The 8,799-nt window shown below is 39.7% G+C and overlaps 1 long non-coding RNA gene across 3 annotated transcripts in view; it reads left to right on the top strand.

The window, feature by feature from the left end:
- LOC311516541 overlaps nucleotides 1-8,799 on the top strand; it is a 103,121-nt gene that overhangs the window by 48,755 nt on the left and 45,567 nt on the right. Inside the window, exons 3-4 of one of the 3 annotated variants that reach the window (XR_014710439.1) lie at nucleotides 627-731; nucleotides 2,641-2,904. The exons of the other annotated variants lie outside the window; for them this stretch is intronic. This is a non-coding gene — a long non-coding RNA (uncharacterized lncRNA). Of the gene's footprint in view, nucleotides 1-626; nucleotides 732-2,640; nucleotides 2,905-8,799 lie in introns of those variants that run through there. 3 annotated transcript variants of the gene reach the window in all.

The raw sequence follows: 8,799 nt of genomic DNA, 5'->3' as shown, positions 1-8,799 counted from the left end.
TCTTGTTGATTTCAGACCAATTCCCCAATTTATCAAGATGACTTTGAATTCTAATCCCGTCCTCCAAAGTGTTAGCAACCCAATCATGTTGTGACAAATTACAAAGAGGTCATGTGACATAGTGAAACCCTATCATAGGATAGAAAGGTGTTAATAGCCAATTAGTTACATCTATGGCATCTGTGCCGTAATTAATAGATTCAGAGGCCAAAAGGGACCACTGTGATTGTCTAGTCTGACCTCTTGTGTAACACAGGCCACAGAACTTCCCCAAAATAATTTCTAAAGCATATAATTTAGAAAAACATCCAATCTTGACTTTAAAATTACCAATTACCAACACGACCCTTAGTTAATTGTTCCACTGGTTAATTACCCTCACTGTTAAAAATGTATGATTTATTGCCAGTCTGAATTTGTCTAGCTTCAACTTCCAGCCATTGGATCATGTTATGGCTTTCTCTGCTGGATTGAAAATCCATTATCAAATATTTGTTCCCCATTTAGGTACCTTTAACCTGTGATCATATCACCCGTTAACCTTCTGTTTATTAAGATCAATAGATTGAGCTCCCTAAGTCTAGCACTATAAGTCATGTTTTCCAATTCTTTAATCATTCTCACAGCTCTTCTCTGAATCTTCTCCAATTTATCCACAACCTTCTTGAATTGTGGACACCAGAACTGGATGCAGAATTCCAGCAGTGGTTGCACCAATGGCAAATACAGAGGTAAAATAGCCTCTCTACTCCTACTCAAGATTCTCCTATTTATGTATCCATAGATCACATCTGCCCTTTTTGCCATAGTTTAGTCATTGGGAGCTCATGTTCAGATGATTATCCACTCCCACCCCTCCCCCAAATCTCTTTCAGAGTCACTGCTTCCCAGGATAAAGTCCCCGATCCTCTAAGTATGGCATATATACTTCGTTCTTATATGTATACATATACATTTAGCTGTACTGAAATGTATATTTGCTTGTGCCCAGATTGCCAGCAATTCAGAATCCTTGTTATCCATGACCTCTCCACATCATTATTTACCACTCCCCCAATTTTTGTGTCATCTGCAAACTTTAATCAGTGATGATTTTATGTTTTCTTCCAGGGCATTGATGAAAATATTAAATTGCATAGGGCCAAAAACTGACCCCCTGTAGGATGCCACTAGAAACACACCTGCTTAATGATGAGTCCCCATTTACAATTATATTTTGAGACCAGTCAGTTAGCCAGTTTTTAATCTGTTTGATGTGTTCTGTGTTAATTTTATATCGTTCTAGTTTTTTAATCAAAATGTCATGTGGTTCCAAGTCAAAAACCTTACAGAAGTCTATTACAGCAACACCATTATCTTTATCAACCAAATGTGTAGTCTCATCAAAAAAGATATCAAGTTAGTCTGACAGGATTTTTGTCCCCCATAAACCCATGTTGATTGGCATTAATTATATTACCTTCCTATAATTCTTTATTGATCAAGTCCCATATCAGCAACTCTACTATCTTGCCTGAGATCAATGTTAATTAGTTGCTTCTGAGGGCAGGTCTACACTATCGTTTAAGTTGATCTAATTTATGTCACTCAGGGGTTTGAAAAGGTCACCCCCCTTAGCAACGCAAGTTACAGTGACCCAAGTGCTGCTCACCAGTGCTATGTCAGCAGAAGATGTTCTCCCGCCAACATAGCTGCCATACCTCTCACAGAGGTGGAATAATGATGCTGACAGGCGAGTGCCGTCCTGTCAGCATAGAGCGTCTTCACCAGGCATGCACCAGCAGCAACAGTGCAGTAACATTGCTCCCAGCAACACTGCACCCTGATGTGAAGGGATGCTTGGGTGGTGAGCATGCACCATAATAGGTGGTAACTCCATTCATGCTGGAGGAGGCAGGTGGAGGCAATAAAGGGCCATTACTCCTGCAAAAGTAGTTGGTGCTGGCTAAAAAGTGGACGTGCCCAGGGAAACAGGAAAGAATGAGAATTCAACACTTCCCTTCAGAAGCATCCACTGGTCCATGCTCCATAATGCACTGGCAAATATTGATGTTGTCTTTATTCCAATTCAGTGTAAGCACCACCAGAAAGTAGAAAGTATTCTGTAGAAAACTTACCCATTTTAGTCCTTACATTAGTGGTCATATTTTCAATGAGAGCTGCTGGGAGCAGATTTCAAAAATCTACCCAGAAAAGTAAATTTGTTTTAAGTGTTCACATTGGATTTTTAGTAAAAATATTAAGTACTGATGATATTCAGACTCCTGGGGTCAGATCCAGATTAACTTAACTGACTGCAATGGAGTTAGTCCAAACTGATACTCGTGTAACTGAGCTCAGACTCTGGACCTTACTGTTTTAGATCCCCCTAGGTGATTTACAGTTACAGTTACAGTTTCCAGTGATTATTTTCTCCAAATTTTAAAGTTGATTTTTCGCAAACTATTGCTCATTTGGGGGTCATAGTCTGATATACTAACTCATGCTGAGTAGTATCTTACTCCACATATAGATCCATTGACTACAGTGGTATAAAGATGCTACCCAAACTTGAGGAAGGTGATCAGAATCTGGCCCTCTAGAAGTAAAAGTCTGTTTTTATTTGTGTCTTTTAAAAATTGTTTTCTTCAAAATTCTCAGAAAAATTGCCACCCCTGCCTCCATGAAGCCTGGAAATGCACTCCCACGAAGCCTGGAAGCTTGACAATCACAAAGCGATACATGTTTCGGCTTATAGAATATTATATAAAAATCAGGCCTCAAATTTTTGATCCAGTTGAGTGATACCATTTTTAAGCTAAAGCTGGATAGCCAGGTATATACACTAGCAAAAAGACATTATAATGGATTATTGTTGTTAAACTAAAACCTAAGTCGTATGTAAACAATTGTGATGGAAAAATAACAGCCTTACAATCAAACATAACATATTTCTAACTATATAGCATATTTCTCTCTTTAAGGAGATATGTTGTTCTTACCTTGTTTCATTCCTTTAGCAATGGTGCTAAATACTGATTTTGTTTAAAGCTATTATATAGTCTTCTGAGGAGTTTCAAATTCCTCAAACATGACCTATGAGGAAAGGTTGAAAGAATTAGGCACGTTTAGTCTTGAAGGGAAAAAAGACTGACGGGAACCCGATAACAATCTTCAATTATGTTAAAGCCTGCTATAAAGAGGACAGTGATCCATTGTTCTTTATATCCTCTTGGGCTGCACAAGGCAGATTCAGGATGTGTATTAGGAAAAACTTACTAACTATAAGCATAGTTAAACACTGGAATAGGTTACCAAGGCAGGTTATGGAATCCACATCACCAGATGTTTTTTTTAAGACTATGTTAGACGAACACATGTCAGGGATGGTCTTGGTAGTCTCACCACTTCTTCAGCATGGAAGACTGGACTAGATGACCTCTCGAGGTGCCTTCCATCCCTACATTTCTATGAAATTCAATTAACTTCAGTAAAATGGGGTGAGGAAATGTTAACATCCTTTAAGGAAGAGAAATCAGATGAATAGCGGGCTTAGTCACTGATCCTGACTGAAGTTCCAACTATTTTTTATATGTGGTATATTGCTGAAGTGGTGAATATTGTGTATATTTTACATTAGTTAAAGTATCAGATTGCTGGAGTACAAAATGAAGTCCATATACTGTCAAACAGTTCTTTTGCAGTGATCATTGTCCTGAAATAGGAGATATTCTCCTCGCATTAAACTAAGCCATGATGTGCTCTAAACTTAAGAAATCAATTAAATGCAACTGTCTTTAAAGTAAATGGATTAAGACTGTCCACCCTTTATCTCTATAACTCTCAGATATTATTTAAAGATACAATAACTTATCATATGCACAGCATTTTGTGATGTCTAAAGAAAAAATCCTATATCAACTGACATATTTCATGTTTGATTTTGAGGTTCCTATTCTTTACATTACAGTTGTTTTTAAATATGCAAATACAAAACTTTGTTAAAAGAGTAAAAAGTGGACAAGTTTTAAGAGAGCCCATCTAGCACCCAAATACAGACCATGCTTTCTTTACAAAAATTCTACACCTTTAAAGAAAACAACAAGTATTGGAAAGTCCAGATGCAAATGATGAAGGGATCCAGTCAGTTCCTCTCTGCTATATAATTCTTCATCACTTCTTCAGCTGATTTTATACCACCCACCAAAACCTACCTTTGCCCCTTGTTTTGATGTGAAGTAGAAATATGTTGTTGGATATATATACTGTTGATTGTAGAAATTGTTAATTTAGGCCTTGATCTTATAATAAGACCATCTCGAAGAAGAAAAAATTGTAAAAATACTGCAAATATTTGAAGAAATAATTCATGTTACCACTGAAAACCTACAAAACTATAGCAAAATTCTGCTCTCAGTTACACTGGTGTGAATCTGAGTAACTTCACTGTACTGAACAGTGGAATTATTACAGACTTATAACATGTAACTGATCAGAATTTGGGGCTACTAGTGTAAAAAGTCTTGCAAATTACCAAGTAATTTATGTAATTATGCAAGTATGTAATTATGCAAGTAATTGATGCTACAGCAAAGTCCATGGGAGCTTTGTCATTTAATTCATTGAACACAGGATTGACCTGGCTGTGAACACCTTTGTAACATAAACTAGGCATACACTGATGGTGATATCTATTTACAGTGCCATCAGTGTGCTATGATTATATATGTTTTGGGCTAAATTTTTACTGTGCTTATCATGGTCTTATCTGTGTATGTTCACATGAATACTAAAAGTGATAATGATTAATGGCTAATGAATACTCCAGTTAGTAGGACATTTAAACCAGACAGATGAAAGCTACAGTGATAACAACTAAGGATCTGATCCTGCTCTCACAGGACTTCAGTGGTATAAGATTTAACCATAAGAGATTGTTTCTGCAACTAATCTAAATCATTCAATTGTTGACACAGAGAGGAAATTCAAAATGGCAAAATATATATGTATATATATAGCATTTTTCAGGCACTGTATTTAATTTCTCTACCACACAATGATTGTGTCCATGTCTGAACTTTATTTTGACAGCACTCAAACATGTGTTAGGTGTAGAACTAATCAATTAAATTGTTTTTAATGGTTGACTTTATTAATATAACTTCATAAGCAAAATTTTATGAATGAAACAACATTCATTCATAAAACCGGTTACCCCAATAACTGGCCAATTGAGTTTCACTTTCAATCCAATTGCTGCTTAACTTGCTGAAACTTGCACTGTTTCAATATTGTAACTTCTGCTCACTGTTTGTCATTCATTATACTTGTCTCTATTGTAACTTCTGTTCACTGTTTGCCATTCCTTACACTTGTCCATATTGTAACTCAAACTCCATTTTAACTTGTCCCAAACTCCATTTTAAAATGCTCACTTCATTTTGTAAAAGCTTTCTGCAACCTTCATTTCTCCAAAACCGTGCTGTAATCTTATTAGTGTAGTTTAGATGTGTGAATGAGGTATGTATGGATGATGGAATCAACCTCCAGCCCCAGCCTGTCCCAATGAAATAAAGTGTAAACACACAATGGCTGAAGATGCAGACAACAGCCCTGACAAAGTAAGAGGAGTCCACCCTCAAAAGAAAAGAACAAAAGTACAATTGAAGAAACATCAAAGCCAGGTCCTAGGCCGAAAGTCATGTCTGCAGCTGACGGGTGATCAATCACACCCGACCCAGAGGCAGTGTGACACAGCAAGACCGATAGACTCTGGATTCAAACTAAAGCCTACAAAAAGGATGGGTGAGATGGAAGACTCTGAAAGGTAACATTCTGCTGCCAACATGGAAGGGCATCGGTGCATGCCCAACAGAGAGCCAGCTCTTCCTTGTGCCCGGCTTTCCTGGCCAGTTAGCCGCCACAAGCTACAAACCCAAGCCATGAACTCAAGCTACGTTCAGGACTGGTAACTATACAGCAGCTGTAGGATCTGTGTGCGTGTACAAACGAACGTGTGAATGAATGTGAAACTGAATGGAATGTTATAGCTATAACTGACTGCCTGATTCTTTTTGTATTCACAAAAAATGTGACATTTTGTCTTATCCCCTTTAATAAGATCCTGCTGCTTTTTATTTTATTGGTATAATGTAGACCCCTCTGTTGTATTAATTTTAGTGGAATAAATGGGCCCAAAGAGTCAAAGGTGTTAACATGACCCTGTCACTGTACAATATTAAATAAGTTTCAGGGTTCCAAGTATAGAGACCTCAGCTTAATACCATGGCAAAAGTATTAAACATCTTTTTAATGTTTTATTAAACCTTACAGAAAAAGAAAGAAAATTAGTTAAAGCTTTTGAAATGTAAAGTATTAAGAAGGACTTCCATTTTAACAACACCCCTCTTTTTCTTTAGCTGAAGAGAGATTTTTAGAAGGAAAAAACCCTGTTTCAGAGTCTCTTAGATGGTAATAATTGTCCTTTTTGGGGAACACAGAAACAGTTCATTGGAATGGGCTGGAGCTGCTGTTGAAATTCGATCCTGTTTCCTAGAAGGCAAACACACACAAGCGGGAGAGAAAAGAAAAAGAAAATATAGCTTCTGTCTCTGATGTTGACTTTTCCTTACAACCTCACTGCTGGAAAGACACAGGCATGGCACGCAGTCTTACTGTACGAGCATCGGACTATTTAGAGCATTGCTTTTAGCTGCCTCTTTGGGTACGGACTCACAGCAATGTTCCAAAATATACAGTCTTGACTGGCTAAGCCACAGACTCTTTTAAACAGATGGCAAAAGGAGAGGGATAGAAAAGAAAGGAAGTGAGCAGGGGAAGGAAAAGGATACATAGATTGGAGGGCAACAAAGTCTCACATTGCAGGTGGTGTTATGGATTCAACCTGAGCCAGCAGAGGTGGTGGTATCATCTAGGTCCCACTCTCTGGCCCAGAGTAGTCAGGATTTTTTTCACAATCAGGACAGTGAAGTCCTAACAGTGTTATGGTGGATCCCATGGTCAGGGCCATCCCTAGCCATTTTGGTGCCCTATGCAGCCCCCTCACGGGGGTGCTGTGTGGTGCGGCCTCTCCGGGAGCAGGGGGTCTGGCCCCAGGCCTCCACAGGGGAGCAGGAGCAGGCTTGGGTGGGCAGGGGGAAAACCGCCCCCCAGCACAAGCCGGTGGAGCAGGTTGGGGCTGGGTCGCTCCACTTCCTGCCTCCTAGTGAGTGCAGGGCGAGCCCAACCCCATACTCATGGGGTGGCAGGAAGTGGAGTGACCCAGCCCCAGTCTACTCTGCTCTGCTCCCCTTGGGGCTCCCAGCCTTGGGGCTTGGGGGGCCAGGGGGAAACCGCCCCTCAGCACTCACTGGCTGTGCATCAGGGGAGCGGAGGGGGCTGGAGTGGAGCAGGGGTGGGAAGAGGTGGGGCTGGGGCCGAGCATGGGTGGGGGCCGTGGGGAAGAGGTGAAGCAGGGGCTGGAGCAGCACGCAGCTGCTTAGGGCACCAGGAAATTTTTCCTGGTGCCCTATGCAGCTGCGTACTTTGCATATGGTTAGGGATGGCCCTGCCCATGGTCCCAGGAGAGAACAGGACAGTCATGATGGTGAAGCTTGCTTCTTCTGGTCCAACTCCCAGCCAGCAGTTGTTGTCATGCAGCTTCTAGACAGTTTTGTCCCAAAAGTCTGTAAGAACCTCAACAATAGTTCTTCTGCTCTTTATTTTGTCCATCAACTAGGCCTAATTTCTGACACACCAATTTAGGTTCATTATTTCTGTTCCACACTGTTTTGTGTACCAGCCATGCTCTTAACACAGTCCTTTCTATTTAGACTATCTTAGTCCGTCTCCCTCTCCTACCTTTTGTAGAGAAATGATTGTGCAAGATTATAATTTGGAGGGGCTCCCTTGTAAGGACAGTATTATCAATATATGAATTTTGAGACGTACCCTGGAAGCAGGGGTAGAGAACACAGTGTAGCAGTGAAGCTCTTTAGCTTATTTTTAATAAAAATGTGAGTCCTTTCTCATTCACTGATTTGTCGTTAAAGGAACCCCAAGATTATTACATGATGTCTGAAGTGCTGAATGAGGAAGAGACTGCAGTAATTTTAAGCTTGACTCCTGTGTTTGAAACTGATAGCAGAGGAAAGGGCAGTATGTGGAGCAGCAAACAGAGAAGAACAAAGCCTCTTGTATGTATTTTAGGAGCACAATAGTCACCTGATTATCTTAAGAAGGAACAAAAGCCAGAAATGGATGTGTTGCAATCTCCATCCAGTCTGCAATCGTAAGTCAATGTTGCAGAGAACTGGAAAAAATTCCAACAGTGATTGGAATTGTATTTAGCAGACGTAGGGGCAGAGGAGAAAAATGATAAAGTGAAATCATCCATCTTTTTGCATGTTGTTGGGGGGGAAGCATTGGATATTTATAACAACTAAGTTTGAAGAAGGTGAAAGCATGAAGTTAATTAATACGCTGACTAAATTTGAAGAATATTGTATACCAAAAAGGAATGAGATATTTGAGAGACACAAATTTTTTACTTGCATGCTTAAAACTGATGACCCCACAGAGCAATATTTCACAGAATTAAGGTGTTAAGAATGAGACTGCTCCATGAAGGAGATTTAACTTTAGAAATAGCTCTCCAGCTATGCAGGGCAGCAGAAACTGTGAAAGCATAAGCCAAAGAGCTGAATTCACCAGCAGGGGTTATCCATGTACTAAGTACAATAAAATACAGCCAGAAAAGGTCAAATCAAAAAGTGGAAACACTTGCTATGAAAACCACTGCTAGAGGGGAGGTTGGGTACA

This window comes from Lepidochelys olivacea (assembly GCF_965140295.1).
Source record: "Lepidochelys olivacea isolate rLepOli2 genome assembly, chromosome: 2".
In the NCBI taxonomy this organism is placed as follows: Eukaryota; Metazoa; Chordata; order Testudines; family Cheloniidae; genus Lepidochelys; species Lepidochelys olivacea.
The sequence above is the reverse complement of the archived record's forward strand: the minus strand, read 5'-3'. Positions and strand labels throughout refer to the sequence as shown.